The sequence below is a fragment of the Chanodichthys erythropterus genome, chromosome 1 (assembly GCF_024489055.1).
Source record: "Chanodichthys erythropterus isolate Z2021 chromosome 1, ASM2448905v1, whole genome shotgun sequence".
Taxonomy (NCBI): domain Eukaryota; kingdom Metazoa; phylum Chordata; class Actinopteri; order Cypriniformes; family Xenocyprididae; genus Chanodichthys; species Chanodichthys erythropterus.
In genome coordinates, this window is record NC_090221.1 from 27381777 (window position 1) to 27398975 (window position 17199).

Below are 17199 nucleotides of genomic sequence, written 5' to 3' on the forward strand. Positions count from 1 at the left end.
AGCTCTTTCGGTTGCCCCGTCGTGCTTGGAATTTGCACCCGGTATGGTGAAGGCTTTCCTTCATCCCAGACCTGGTTATGTTCCTAAGGTCCCCACCAACGTGGTGAGGCCCATAGTACTGCAAGCCTTCTGTCCTCCTCCCTTCAGGGATTCAGACCAGGAACGCCTTAATCTGCTTTGCCCAGTTCGGGCGTTGGATGCTTATGTCCACAGAGCTGCCCTGTGGCGTAAGTCGGAACAGTTGTTCATTTGTTTCGGGTCCCCTAAAAAAGGGGCCCCGGTATCTAAGCAGAGGATGAGTAAGTGGATAGTTGAGGCTATCTCACTTGCTTACGAGTCGGCCGGACTGCCATCTCCTTTGGCAGTTCGAGCCCACTCCACTAGGAGTATGGCGGCCTCTAAAGCTCTGCTCTTCGGAGCATCTTTGCAAGATGTTTGTGATGCGGCAGGCTGGTCCTCACCGCATACATTCATGAGGTTCTATGACCTTGATCTGAGCTCCACTCCTGGGGCCAGGGTTCTGTCTGGTGTTGACGAGTCACACTAGACAGGCATTGGTCATTATGGCGGCGTGGGTATTAACGTTCCCACAGTGTCAATTTCTCGACGCAACGCGAGTTCCCTTGAAAGGGAACGTCTCGGTTACGTCTGTAACCTTAGTTCCCTGAAGAGGGAACGAGACGTTGCGTCGTCCTGCCATACTTCCTGCATGCTTGTCAAGCGACTACTTCAGACACTTTAAGCTAGCGTTGCTTTGTTTGAGCGTGCTTTATAGTTTCCTGGTCGTGACGTCACCCGCCTGTGACGTCTCGTCACTCCATTGGACGGATTTCACACGTGCTTCATGACGACATAACGCGTTGCGTTCCCACAGCGTCAATTTCTCGACGCAACGTCTCGTTCCCTCTTCAGGGAACTAAGGTTACAGACGTAACCGAGACGTTTTTAGTGATTCCCTGGGCACATGAAACCACATTAGAACGTGGTTAAAACCACTTTAGACTATATTGAGCTTTTAGTGTTTTCAAATAAGTTTAAACAACTGTAAAGGACCATTTTTTTTATTTTCAATCTTTCACTTTTGTGCTTTATTAATGCAGTAATACACCCACACGGTAAGTGATGTATATAGTTTCACATTTCTTCCCAGAACTTAAAGCTTGTTCAGTACGTTTCACCTGGTGTTTGGAATCAATATGTTTTAATAGAGTCTCTTTCTGATTGAGTGTAGATGTCATTTGCTCTGAGGCTAAGAGAGAATCAAATTAATCACAGAGAATGTGTTTTTATTATTTGTCTCCCCTCCTTTTTCTCTCATCCAAGAACCCACAGGAGACAAATGGTTGATTGAAAAGCAGCACTGGGCTCCAACTGAGAGCCACTGGAGCATTGAACAGCTTTTCATAGGCTAGAGGCATGATCGGGGTGTACACTAGAGTGTATACTGCTGTACAACTTGTATTCTGCAATTATAGCATGCTCTGGAAGAGACTGATAACGATAAATAAAATGTCTTCCTAACATCCTGTTATTTTGTCTAACTGCAGTCATGTAGGTGGCACTGAAGAACAGCCCTCATTGACATCTAAATGGTCTAAAAGCTTTTGCAATATGTTACATCAGCCTCTCTCTGAGCTTGTAAGCTTTTATATTACCAGTCATTCCTGAATGATGGAAGATAATTGTGTATTTTACCCCAATGAATTCTTGACAAAAGCAACCTGAGGTCAGTAATGTTGCATTTAAGAATTGATTCTAGACTATGAGTTTTGCTTTAACATTTAGAAAGGATATGCTGGCTTTAACATTTAGAAAGGATATGCCTTTGTGCAAGAAATTTTTTAAAATTGTGCATCACTTGCAATTTGAGGCATTGATTAGCAATCGATTTGATGAATTGTCTGAGTTGAAGTCTTTGTAACTTTGCTTGAGATTACTGTAAATTGAATACCCTTGCTGGCAGGCACAATAGCTATGTTTCCATCCACCTATTTTTATGCACATTTTGTGATATTGCATTAAAAAGAACTGGATAGAAATGCAATGACATGCATAAATTCTAAAAATGTGCATAAAAATAACGTATGCGCTCATTTTAGTCGGATACATTTTATATCTGATAAGAAATCATGCACATAAACTATGATGGAATCGTTTATTGAATAAATTCCTTGATACACATCAAAAAATCATGTGACTGCGTGATGGGACGTCATTACTGGACTAGCCAGCGTACCGATCTCGTTGCATAGCATCTGAAATGCTGTTTTGGTTGTTCTGAAATGCCTGAGCAAAGTCTGTCTTCAAAGTGGTTCAGTATAATTCCCTCCTAGAACTGTCTTACACGACTGTGTTCCCAAACAGTAGGCATCTGCCTCCAAAAGCAAGATAACACATTTATTGTATTTCGTCTGTGCACTCTGAGATGCAAGTAAATTTATTATATACAAAAATTATTATATTCAGTGGCTTCTCCTACTTTTCTTAGTGATATTTAGCACCAAGTAATAATTTATTTCTCTCCAACTCACTGGATGGAGACACAAATGTGCTTTAAACACAAATGTTTTATGAGATATTTTAATTTTGTGCAAAATTTGCAAATTTGAATTGAAACATAGCTAATGACACAGATGATAAAGCTAAAACTGGTGCAGCCGACTGTGCTTACAAATTGTGCTAAATGGCAGCTCTACCTTTGTTTTTCAACCTGCTTGAAAGACTACGACTCTTCCATCCCAATTCTGCTGTGGTGTATACTGATCTTCAAGCTGAGCAGGATGCAAAATTTTGAATAATATAAATCCACAAATATGAATTGTGCTGCAGCCTGGAATCATAAATCACACTATGTTTGTTCGTTGAATGTAGCTCCAACCAGCTCCAAAACACCTGTCTGGAAGTTTTTAGTAATGCTGAAAATTAGCTGGTTAAGGTTTGTTTAATTATAGCGGGAGCTTAACTTTGCTGGACAATGACCCTCCAGTAACTGAGTTTGACACCCCTACCTTATGGAGTTTGGGTTCCTTGCCACTGTTGCCTTAGGCTTGCTTAGTTAGGGTAAAAAAGATACTTATACTACGGGGCTGCGTAGCGTAGTGAGATACGAATGCTATGTGTTTACTGATGTATACGTTAGTTCATTTACAGATTGCGTTACAGCTAATGGTCATGATTTTTTTTTTTCGGTAAATGTAGGTTTGTCAGTGATGCGTGATTCATGCAGTAATCAGTTTTTTTTTTTTACATTATTTCTTAATCAGTAACAGACACCGTTATAAACCATCTACAAAAGTAAGCTTAGTGTAGTGTTACCACATTAACTTTACCATCTGAGTACACAGTTTGTAATAACACAATAACCATAACGCGTTGTTCATTATAAACGTGGGATTATGAATTATATTGAGAACGTCGTACATAGAAAACATGCCGTAATGTACCCTGAGTGTAAACAGCCGCATTCATCGTGAAGCGTGCAAGCGATTTGCAAAGATTAATATAAAGGTTAATAAACGTTACACTCACTTCTTCTGGGGGTGCAGCAGGAACGCGAATAGTTGGTACCGATCCTTTTTTTCGGGAGCAGCTTCTTAGCAAAACCTGCTTAATACCAAAGTCCCTTTAAGACAAGTCATTTCATTCGGCGGCCATCTTTAAAACGCCTCTCGGGCATCCAACTGCAGCTCCTATCTCATTGAATGGGGAAATATCAAATTCTCTAAAGCTGTTTGCCAAGCTTTCGATTAAATTTCATATTTGAAATAACCAATGAAATCTGACAACAAGCATCTCATAAAAATTGTTTCCAAACACTCGAATCATGACAAAAAAACAATATTTTTCAGGCTGGATCAAGCTAATGCGCAGTCCTAAATGCGCATCTCTTGTGCCTCATTTCAGAGGCGCACATCTGACTGTTTCTATAGAAACCAGAGCTTCTAACGGCCGCTGCAGTGATGCGATGACTTTAGTTGGCGATTGGCTCTTATTTAGAAGGCGGAACTTATTCTGCCATATTGCGCGTTGCACTTTCTCCCATTCATAATAATACGAGTGACACGTCTTGTGTTATTCTATAGTCTTTGTTTATACTGACCCTCGTTTATAAAGCAGTCTGGTGTGTGAAATGATTCGCGCAAACATGAAAGCATTGACGTTGATCGTGGGGAATATTCCCTTCGAAAACAAAACTCAGCCACTGCGTCTTCAGCGGTTCGGATTTAGGAACATCAAAATGACTGCTGTGTTCCTTATTACACCCAAGAACAGAACACCACAATCGCTTAGATGCCATTCTGCTCCAGCGTATCAACAATGGTGGACTATGATGACAGCTGGTGTTGAAACGCTGCTGTCAATTAACAATCACGGGAGGGGCGTCTGACCGTGTGACGTCAATTTAACGGCTCAATTTGAGACGGGAAAACATAAAAGGAGATTTAAAAAAAAAAAAAAAAACACTGGATGGATTTTTATTATTATAGGACTGTTGTGTACAGGCACGGCCAACACACATTTCAGTACAATCAACTTGTAAAAGTGCATGTACCATTATATGACCCCTTTAACTGTTAGTTGTAACAAGTGTTTCTGTGTACTTCGCTATGTATGTTGATGATAATGCAAGGGAGAAAGAGAGTTTATGGATAATATTTTAATGCACACTTGCACTGTTTTATTAAGCTCTTACAGAGATTTTCTAGAGTGAAAACGGACACTTTATCTTTTGTGTGAAGTACAATAAACGTTATAAAACTCATCTGTAAAGTTTTGGCCATCATTTGGAAGGGGTCCGGTACATCATACTTGTACTAATATAGTGGAAGGTGACAATATAAGTTATAACCGTAATTGAACTAAACTATACCTGTTCTATCTCAATGCAGCATATATTCGCAGTTTCTGACATTATAGTGCGTCCTGGCTGACTCTTTGCACTGGAGAATGAGCTCTTGAAGCTCTGCCCTCTTAGGCCGAGCGCAGCAGCTCATTTGCATTTAAAGGGTACACACTGAAACATATTGTCAATTTTAACATGCTATAAAAAATTATCTGTGGGGTATTTTGAGCTAAAACTTCACATACACACTCTGGGGACATCAGAGACTTATTTTACATCTTGTAAAATGGGGCATAATAGGTCAATGTAATAATAATTGCATAACATAATTTGTCCCCTTTAAGGACAAAAACCTGACAAATGTCTTGAAATACAACATCAGAACAGTGTCTTGAGGTGTGGTAACTGTAGTATAACTGGAATAATTGACTCCTGGCCGTTGAATTCTTAGAAAATAATGCATACCTGCTTCACATTGTGGCCGCATTACTACCTCGGGTGTGCATTATTTCTTAAGAATTCAATGGCCTGTCGTCAATTATTCCTTACTTAATATTCAGTAATACTGCATTATTGATTTGACTGCACTGACACTACTGGATAAGAACAAACTTGAACTGAATTGATCTGAATAATGACATTATTGTATTCTGTAGAGCTGATTTTCAGCAGATTTTGAATTTGTCTCATCATTTACATCACTGATTCTGTTCTTTTCCTGTTTATTACAGTGAGGCTGCTTTGAAACAAACTGTAAAAAATAAAGGTAACTTGACCTGTGCAGACAGACACAGTGACACTGATACTAAGTAAAGTGAGTGCTGGCTACCCAGGCAAACAGCTACAATGCCACTGTAACATTAGCTCAAGCCAATATAATGAACTGTCCGTGCCACCAAGTACAGTGACAGTGAAACACTGAAACAGCCAGTGCTGTCAGGCTCCATGACAGGGTAGCTAAGTTAGATTGGTGCATCAGCAGCCTGTGCAAACAGGTACAGTCTCAAATCTACTGTCACAAAGTTATGTCAATATGAAATAAGGTTAAGCGCCCTGCACTATAAAATGGCCATGGGCTATGGCGTAGCACCACATACTCCTGCGATAGTAGAAACATGGTGGTGATGAGTAATTGACACATAACAGTTACAATAAAACTGATTAACTTAAAGGGTGAATATGACAGAGAATTATTACCTTATTGAGACTGTCAGCTTCAAGTGAAACTGTCAGCTTCAGGTGAGCTTGCACAATAGAGACAGGGTGAATATATATAGTATCATATAGTAGCATTTTTATTGTATCTTCTGAAAGTCATGTATTTGAGCCTGAGTGCCAGTGTAGACATGGGGAGAAAGGCCACAGAGCTTTAATACTTAAGTGTAGTGCTGACTAAACCAGTGGCGAGACATGGGAAGACCCTTCAGAGTGAGAAAAAGTGGATAGATACCTCTGGTCCGAGATCAACATTTAAAGGGGACATTAGATGCCTATTTTCCACAAGTTGGTATGGTTCTTTAGGTTCTTCATGAAATGTCTGTAACATACTTGGTTAAAATTTTTCAATTGGTTGTGTAAAACAACTCCCTTTTTACCTTGTCAAAAACAGCTCTATTCACAGCAAACCGTTTTGGCGCATGTCTCTTTAAATGATAAAACCTGTGACGTGACGTGATGTTGATGCGATGCGATGCAATGTGATGCAATATGATTCACCCCTATTACGGTGCAGTGGGATCTGATTTCGATTTGATTAACATGCAATGAAAAAAAAATATGATGCTATGCAATTCAGTAGGGTCCTATGAAATCAGTTTTATTTTTTTTGCAAATTCCTATTTATTTTTTTCCACCATATTCTGTTTTCTGTTTGAATTTTTCTGGATTCCATTTTAATGGTTTAAATCATACAATAGACAGACAGCAAATCATAAATTAATGGAAGTGCCTTCTGACTTCTATTGCATGACCCTTTCACAAACTGGCCTTTGTAGTGCCATGTTAATATATATTATATGTGACACTAAGGACACGCCTTGGTGTCTGTTAGTGTTGTGATACATTCTATTCATGTAGCAGCAGCGGTGATGAGAGAACACACTTAAGAAACATTTTAGAGAGGAGAAATCAATCTACTTATGAAATATTTTATAAAGTTTTTTTACATATACAAATATGTTAGAAATGATGCATCATGATACAAATGCCAACTTCTGATGCACACTTTTTTAAATCAATGCATTGCATTGTTAACTTTTATGCCGATGCACCAATGCGAATCTGTGAATCTTACCATCCCTAATGGGGAGTGCTTATGGCCTTGAATCACATGCAGTTGTGGGCTGTTAACACCCCTAGTCATTCCCAACACAAAGCCTTTTCACAAATTAATGTCTTTTGGACAAAAAAACTATTTCACAGAAATCCCAAGTCACTACCATTAGGGCACTATACACTTAAACATTACATTTACATTTATGCATTTGGCAGACGCTTTTATCCAAAGCGACTTACATTGCATTATACTATACATTTGTATCTGAGTATGTGCAATCCCTGGGATCGAACCCATGACCTTGGCATTGCTAGTGCCATGCTCTAACCACTGAGCTACAGGAAAGCTAAACATGCAAACGGAGATTGTTACACAAACGGAGATTGTTACAGGAAAGCTAAACATGCAAACGGAGATTGTTACACAAAAACGATGTACCCCAGTACCAGTAAGCAGACAGTAAATTGGCTAGTCTAATGGTCCACCGTAGCACACACAGCAAACCGAGAAAACATTCAACATTAGTGACAACACTGCTGCAGCTTAACATACTAATGAACATACTAACATACATACAGACAAACTCCAAGTGCCCATTTGCCAAATAACAGATCAATATTCAGTTTTTATTAATTATAGACAAGGTTTAAAATGAAGACATAACTTGAGCTTCAACTTTTTAGCAAAACCTGCCTTGAATTGTCCCTCGTTCAGAGAACAGGCTGGAGTAAAAAAATTTGCACAGACATAAACAAATTTAGGTGGAGCATTACCTTCAAAAACAAAACTAATCCACTGTGTCTTCAGTGGCTCTGATGTCGGGGGGAAATGAAGACTCTTGTGTTCTTTTACATCTAACAGCAAAACACCTGCATTGTTCATGAGACATTGTTGTCGCTACAGCTGCTTTAAGATGGAGAAAATGGTGGATAGTGTACAACTGGCTGAGGGCAGAAACTATGCTAAAAATAATCTGTCAGCGGTCGTGGGAGGGGCCTGAGCAGTATGACGTCAGACCGTTTAGGTTTTTGGGGGATTAAAAAAGTGAATGGATTTTTATCATTGTAGGGTGGTTGTGTCCACACACTGCTAAGACACATTTACATGCAAACACCATGTAAAAGTGAATTTTGCATAATAGGTCCCCTTTAAGATATTTACTCAGGTGGAATATATTTAATAAGGACCAAAAGGAGTTTGCATTTTGTTAAAAACAATTGAGTACCCATGGCTCAATCATTTTGTTTTAAAATGTTTCAGGAAAACGAACTAGAAGAGAAAACATTTTCAGAGAAGCACATATTTTGAGAGGGAAGAAAGACAAGAGAATCACAATATATTCCCCTCGATGGACAAACCTGTGAAAGGCTAAAAGGAAAACTGCATCCAAGAGTGAATCAGTAAAAAGGGAAAAACAGCCTGCTTTGAGAACAAAGATCATGCTATGTAAAATGTCCAAAGTTATAGGAAGCCGTTTGTCAAGAAGAGGAGAAGATTTCTTAATACCTTTGAGAAAAAGACATGCTGGCAGAAGACGAAGAAAGGCAATGGTAGTCTGGATCAATGCATCTGATGTAAAACTGGATTCCCACCACAAATTTGTGGATTGAGTAAAGTATATATCATGGTAACCTACTAGTAATTACTCGAGACTTACCAAATCCTTCAGAGGGAATTACTAGCTATTTGGAACAGTAAAGTAAAAAGCATGATAACTTCGTGGTAATGACTGCAAGTCATTGTAAGTTCTTTAGGTTTTTGTAAGGTTTTTGGATAGTAATGACAAGTGTTACTACATCCTTCTAAAAGAATTACAGTACTGGCAATTTGGAACAGTATTCTAAAGTGAAGATCATGGTAACCCACTATAATGACTAGTGGGTTACTAGTGTTATTCAACTTTATGAACTTGTAGTAGTTCTTAGTAGTCCTCTGGGAGGTATGAACACTGTGAGGGCAATTTATGCCACACATGATTCTTATATTTTCATCTTTGCATTGATCAATAAATGAAAAGACTTTTACTATATCTGTTTTCATGGGAATTGTAAAGGAAGTGAGAATGTACCAACTCTGATGTATTAGAAGGGAAAATGTGTTGTCCTAATCAATGTGATTTTGGTTTAATAGAATTCTTTTTGCATTAACTAAAGTTTATCCATGGCTCTAAAGTTAGTTAAATGTATTGTATCTATTCCAGGGTTTGTGTTGGTATTGTTTTGAGAATTTGTATATATATATATTTTTTTTTTGTTTGTTTTTTGTTTTTGGTTTTTTAATGGTGCTGGCCACCTCTTATAAATTCAGTGTATGTCTTCTTTAGTGAGTCTTGTTATGTAATGTGTCCTCTGTCAGTTTGAGAGGCTCGAGCACGATTATGGACTTTGGAATGCTTTTTATTCCCTGTGATTGAACCTGAATGGAATATGACTTGAAGTGAACTACCTGAAGTGATGTTACTTACTCATTAATCAGAGTTTCTTGATAGTTATTAGCAGTTACTAGAATGTTAATATTGCTTTACTCAGTTGCTCTTGTGTAGTTATTCATTAATGACAGAACAGTATTCTAAAGTGTTGCCATTTTTGCGTGTTTGTGGAGACCGCTTCGAGAGCAGCTGACGTTGAAGGGATGTTTGACAGGGTGGGGCAATTAAAGGGACTTTTCACATGCAAGTTTAAAATATTCTAGCTGACCCCCCAGAGTGAGTTTTTTAAGGTGACCTTTATTTTAGAATGTATTACCTTATTATTTTTATGCTTGTCACATGACACATCGCAGCCACAATAGCACTGTATGACAGATGTATGCTTTGCTTTTATTTTATTTTATTTTGTTTTTACATAACTTATCTATATTCCATTTCTCATATACATTTAAGTGAATGTGTTTTGACGTCTAAAAATCTTTATAATGATTGTTAGTTGATCTATAACGTGTTATGGGTGCCGCCATGTTAGTTTGCACCACAATTTAGAGAATCGTATTTGTCAGATTTACACGTAAATTCATCCACTTCTATCGAAATACATGAAAGTAAGTGGACAGTGTACCTACATAATGTGTATAAGATGTGAATATAACACGTCTTGTTTTGATTGTTATTGCCGCTTCCATAGACATGAAGTGTGTATTTAACAAACTATAAATGTAATGTTTTGCTAGTACTTTTTTTGTATTTGAATGTCTGAAACCTAAAATAATCATAATGTGGTTGAAAACACTGCATAGTTGTTATATATGACAAGCGCTGAGCGCGTCCGTCTCTGGCTTAGCTCCAGCCAAAGCACAGAAGTACATTTGAATTTAGCGGTTGATCACGTGATGAAGGGTTAAGTGTTGATACTATGAGCCTTGTTAGGAGGAATAGAAAATGAACCATGGGCTCCCTCTAATGACTGGAACAAGCTGTCCAGTAATTCCACCATCTAACCCAGAGATTCATGAGAATTTGTTCTATTGTCTGCATTGTACCTTTTACAAGATTTATTACGTAGCAGTGTTCCTGATTTGGCAGTGTTTGCGTCCTGTTATTTTATCTCAGAGCATCTTCATAAGTGAGATGACAAGAAGCCCAAAACTGTACCTGCCAGACAAAAAAGCTCTTGTCGAGAGATCAGGATTGATTAGGTAAATCCAAAATCTTAGTGGCCAAGGCACCTAAGGCGAATTTGAAAACTGGAGGCTGCAAGAAGGGCAGAGCTTTTGGAGTATTGAAAAACAAAGGAGAATAATCTGAATCAGCTGATTCACTAACATATATGTTAAGTGATAAGTTTGCTTTCCCTTGTGAAAAAAAAAAAAAACACTTCCATAATTTACTTAAAGTGCTCTATTTTCGTGCACTAATTTTGTACTTAATATACTTTAAAAATCTTCTTTAGTACCATCTAAGTGTACTCATCTGTGCTATTTTGAGAGACCATGAATATGAACTAAAATGTACTTTTAACCATCTCTGTATTAAAAAGATGTATTTAGTTACCACTTGTAGTACACTTGAACCCATCTTTCATACACTAGTGTACTACAAGTGGTAACTAAATAATTTTTTGGCAACACTTTAGTATAGGGAACACATATAAACTATAAACAACAATTTTTTACCTCAATAAACTCCAAATTTACTGCTTAAACTAATGCACATAGCAGATGGGAAGACACAAGGCCCTCATTGGCACCTACTGGCTCCCATTATTTGAAAGATACACATGCAGGGCTGAAGGTTAAACAAACCATCCTTATTTGTACTGCCAGGATCATATTGGTTGTTAACTCAGTCATAAAGTGCATCAGAGGCCAAAAACCCAGTGATGATCACAACATCAGCAATTACACATCTGCCAGGAACAAACCAGCTCTCCCCCAAGGGTTGAGGCTTATGAGTTTCTGCAACAAATAAACAGCTCTATTAGTTCTTTACCCTTTACAGAGTTTGATGTTTTCCAGTGTCCTGAATGATTTGCAACTGATGTCCACAACTCTCTTCCAAACACCACACCAAAATATATATATATATGAAATATGGCACCTTAACAAGAAAAAATAATGCATATTCAAGTCTTCTGCATCTGGGATCTTATGGACTTGTACTGTATTTCTCTGCCTTTAACATCATAGGTCTAGAAAGTTGCTAGTGTAAGGCCCATTTTTTGGCATCATTCACTCTCAAAAACAGTTGTGTCCAGAACTATGTATCTATGAGCAAAAATAGCAGATTTCACATTAAATATGTCTGGGGGTTCTGCAACAGATGTCCTGGTGTGCAGTATGCATCAGACAATGAATGGACTTTGAGTGGTATAACCACATGCATGATGTGAACAGCCCTGAGAAGTTCAGTTAGAGTAGGTGGAGACTATTGTCTTTAGGTCAAAAAAGGCTGACGAATGGATGTGTAGGAGAGCATTTATTTTGCCCTTACAGAAGTTACTGCACATTGCGCTGTGCATCAGTCAAACCAGCCAGTCCCTGTAGCTGAAATGTAGAAGCAGGATGCACTGTATGCATGCAACTCATTTAATATGTCTTGTTGGAGTCTGGTATAATGTACCAAATTATTTAGAAATGCATTCAATCATCAATTTTATCTTAATTGAATAGTTCAAGAAAAAATAAATGGTTACACTTTATATTAGGTGGCCTTAACTACTATGTACTTACATTTAAATTAATCATTTGATACAATGCAGTTATCGTGTACATACATGTTATACATTGTACTTATATTTTAAAAATACCTGCATGTAATTACATCTGTAATTAATTTCTGTAATTACATTTATAATTACACTCTTGACTCATCCCTTACACCTTAACCCACCCTTAAACCTACCCATACCACCAAACCTGTCCCTAACCTTACCCGTATCCCAAATCAAGAGCAGCAAAAGTGTTTTGCAATACAATATGAACAGTTGTAACAAAGCGGGACTCAACGTAAGATCCAAATGCAACTTTATTAAAAGGTGAGCTTGGTCGTACAGGCAGGGTCAATCAGGAGCAAACAGGAACAGCGAAGGACAGGCAGAGTCGTAGTCAGGAAGCAGGCAAAGATCAGGACAGGCAGATATCACTCACAGGACGGTATACAAAGCACAGGTCAGGACAGGCAGCAACGGGTCAGTAACGGGTAACAGGCAGGCACAATAACAACAAACAGACAGGATACAAATGCTCAGAATTGTAACGGGAGTTAGCAAGACCTCGCGGTGAAGTGGTGTGTGTATGAGTCCTTTATAGTCCAGGTAATGTGTGGCAGCTGGGTGTGGTGATTAGTGTGGAGTGATTGTGAAGTGAGTGCAGGTGATAAACAATGGAGGATCATGGGAAATGTAGTCCAGGATGTGACAGGAACAGACGTGATCGTGACATAACGCCCCCCTCCTGGAAGGCGCGTCCTCGCGGCGTAAAATGAACAGCTAGGGAGGGGGGGTGGGTGCATTGGAGACTGGCGTGTCAACAGGAACGAGGTCCCCAATGCAGATCCAGGAACCCGGGCAGCCACGGAGGGTCAGGAGCCTCGGGCGGCCACGGCGGGTCAGGTGGCTCAGGCGGCCACAGCAGGTCAGGTGGCTCAGGCGGCCACAGCAGGTCAGGTGGCTCAGGCGGCCACGGCAGGTCAGGTGGCTCAGGCGGCCACGGCAGGTCAGGTGGCTCAGGCGGCCACGGCAGGTCAGGTGGCTCAGGCGGCCACGGCAGGTCAGGTGGCTCAGGCGGCCACGGCAGGTCAGGTGGCTCAGGCGGCCACGGCAGGTCAGGTGGCTCAGGCAGCCACGGCAGGTCAGGTGGCTCAGGCAGCCACGGCAGGTCAGTTGGCTCGGGCAACCACAGCAGGTTGGAGTCTGTAAATGACCACGATGGGTCAGAGTCCATAAATGGCCATAACAGTTCAAAGGCCGATGAAGGCAGTGACCGGGCAGGGTCCCCACCCACAAGCTCCCTACCCTCAGGTATACTGCCCCCCCCCAAAAAAGTTCTTAGGGATTTCAACGGGGACCGTGGCGGGTTCGTGGGCAAGGAGTTTGGGCGGTGCCGAAAGAGCAAGAAGCACAGGTGGCGCCGGCAGGGCAAGAAGCACAGGTGGCGTCGGCAGAGCGAGGAGCTTGGGTGGCGCCGGCAGGGCGAGGAGCTTGGACGCTTGGACGTAAGAGGGGGAAGAACAGAAGGAGCCTTCTTCCTCCTCCTCCTCCCACGATGAGGCGATGGTTCACCAGTTGGAGCATGTTCAGTAGCAGACTCACTGGCTGAAGCGGGTTCTGGAGCGGACTCAATGGCTGGAACGCCCCCCACATCCTTGAGCACTTCAGGAGCGGCCATCTTGCCCGTGGGCACTGGCAAAGCAGCCATCTTGTCCGTCGCATCCAGGGTGCTTGAGTCCATAGCAACCGGCGAACTTGAGAGCGAAGCGTCCGGCGAACTTGAGAGCGTTGCAACCGGCGAACTTGAGAGCGACGCGGCCGGCTGGCTTGGGTGCGAAACGACCGGCTGGTTTGAGAGCGAAGCGGTCGGCTGAGGCTTAGGAATGCTAACCGCTCGTGTTGAAGTCAGTGGTGGATCAGCCACACTGGAATGCAACCCTCTCCGCTCTCTGACTGATCTCTCTGGGCGATCAGCGGAGACGTGACGTTGCTCTGGGCGATCAGCGGAGACGTGACGTTGCTCTGGGCGATCAGCGGAGACGTGACGTTGCTCTGGGCGATCAGCGGAGACGTGACGCTGCTCTGGGCGATCAGCGGAGACGTGACGTGACTCTGGGCGATCAGCGAAGACATGATGTGATGTTGTCGTGACCGCCATTTTGTGCGTGTTCTCGGGCATGGCAGGCTTTACGGGATTCACCGTGGTGTCGGAATCCTCTGCGACACCCACAGTGAAAGTCCAGGAATTCCATGAACGATCCACGGGGACCATTGGTAAGTAGACAGGTCTTCAATGGTTCATTTAATCCATAACCAAAGAAGTCTATGAGGGCACAGTCCGGCAGATCAGAAAAATAAGCTATATCCAAAAAGTTCTGAATGTGCACCTCGAGGGTACGGGTACCTTGGCGAAGGCTGACCAGTTGTATTGTTGGGTCCATGCTGAGACTGGTAACGCTCACCGAAGCTGCTGGATCTGGGTAGGGCGAGGTCTTCTGTAACGAAGCGGGACTCAACGTAAGATCCAAATGCAGCTTTATTAAAAGGTGAGCGTGGTCGTACAGGCAGGGTCAATCAGGAGTAAACAGGAACAGCGAAGGACAGGCAGAGTCGTAGTCAGGAAGCAGGCAAAGATCAGGACAGGCAGATATCACTCACAGGACGGTATACAAAGCACAGGTCAGGACAGGCAGGAACGGGTCAGTAACGGGTAACAGGCAGGAACAATAACAACAAACAGGCAGGAACAATAACAACAAACAGGCAGGAACAATAACAACAAACAGGCAGGAACAATAACAACAAACAGGCAGGATATAAATGCTCAGAATTGTAACGGGAGTTAGCAAGACCTCGCGGTGAAGTGGTGTGTGTATGAGTCCTTTATAGTCCAGGTAATGTGTGGCAGCTGGGTGTGGTGATTAGTGTGGAGTGATTGTGAAGTGAGTGCAGGTGATAAACAATGGAGGATCATGGGAAATGTAGTCCAGGATGTGACAGGAACAGACGTGATCGTGACAACAGTACATTGTACATTTTATTTCTTTTTTTTTTTTTCTTTTTTTTATGTTAAAGGGCACCTATTATGCAAAATTCACTTTTACATGTTGTTTGACCATAAATGTGTGTTGGCAGTGTGTGAGCAAAACCACCATAGAATGAGAAAAATCCACCCAGTGTTTTTTTTTTACAATTTTTTACAATAATTCATAAGCACTGTCTCAGAACGCCCTGTTCTAAGATTGCTCTCACTGTGACGTAGAATTGCGCTAAGCCCCACCCACGTGGTTTGATTGACAATCTGGTTTTGGCATAGACCCCGCCGTCTGTGATCTGTCAACCATCCTCCAATGTTTCAACGACAGCCGGTAATGTCTTCTAAGAAACATAAGTGTTCTGTTGTGGGATGTAATAATGAACATAGTAGTTTTCACTTACTTCCGACATCAGAGCCACTAAAAACGCAGTGGATGGATTTTATTTACGAAGGAAAGGCGCCACTCAAAATTCCAAAATACGTTTATGTTTGTGCGAATCATTTTTTGACTGACTGTTTTGAGAACGAGGGTCAATTCAAAGCAATCTTGCTTCAAAGTTAATCCTCAAGTGTGGATCGTTGCCTACTGTTTGTGATCCAACGTAACCTCCTGAAGAAGTAAGTGTATTTAATGTTTTTTTTGAGCAAATAGTCATTTCAGTCGATGTCAGCCAATTCAATAACAAATGCGTCTAAAGTTGTTGTCGTCGTATTGTATATAATTTAAACCTTGTTTGTATAGTGTGTATCTAATGTACTTAGCAAACGTTATCACAGTATTTGTGTTTGTAGTTTCAAAAAATTGCGCGAACGTTATCACAGTGTGTGTGTGTGTGTGTTGCACATCCATAATTGCAAAGGGAACGCGATTAAAACTATAAGTACATAAATGTATCAATTAACCATTCAGAGACGTCCTGCTCCATTCTCAATTGTGTTTCTTCTGCCGGAGTCTCTTCATCATCTGGGTCTGATTCTGGTTCAAACATGTACGGCTGAATGCCATACAAAACAGCAGGTCTCTCACTCTCAGCCATTCTGCTTCTACCGACTGTTTATTGCCATAGGTATGCAAGTTACGCCCTCATCCATAGGCAGGGCGGGGATATGCAGCTCATTTATATTTAAGGTGGTACACACCAAAACAGCTCTTTTTAAAACAGGCCCCAAAAATGACATTTTCAAATGGTTATAATAAATTAACTGTGGGGTATTTTGTGCTGAAACTTCACAAATACATTCTGGGGACACCCAAGACCAATATTACATCTTGTAAAAAGGGGCATAATAGGTGCCCTTTAAGTAAATAGTAGTTAAGACCACCTAATATAAAGTGGGACCAAATAAACATGCTGTCATTATTTATTCACATTCATTTATTCTTAGCCATTGTACAAAACAAAATTTAAATCACCTAAAAAGAATAGCCAGTAGCTAGTATATTGTCTTAAAACTAATAATGGCTCTGAAGAAGCTCCTCAAAACTTTGGATGCAATACAATTTTAAATGAGATTAAGGATGCTAAGTTACCCAGCCAGGATGCTGCTGGCATCCTTATGTAGTGGGGTTGAAATATTTCTAACTAAGCAAGCCAAAAGGCGTCAGTGGCAAGGAAACCTTGGGAGAAACCAGTCAGGGGGCCAGTTCTCTGGCCAGACGAATGAACATGGTGTGATTATGATTCCAGGCAAGTCAGACTGTGGATTGATCATTCAGAATATTTCATCCAGTTCCTTCTACTTGAAGATTGGATACATTGCGCTGGCATTTGGAGGGAAGAGGAGTTGAAACTGGCCATAGGAAGTCATGTAAGTCATCAGTGCATGTTTAATTAAAAAAAAAAAAAAAAAAAAAAAAAAAAGTTTTGACCTCGTAATGTTTAATCAGAATATCATAACTGGA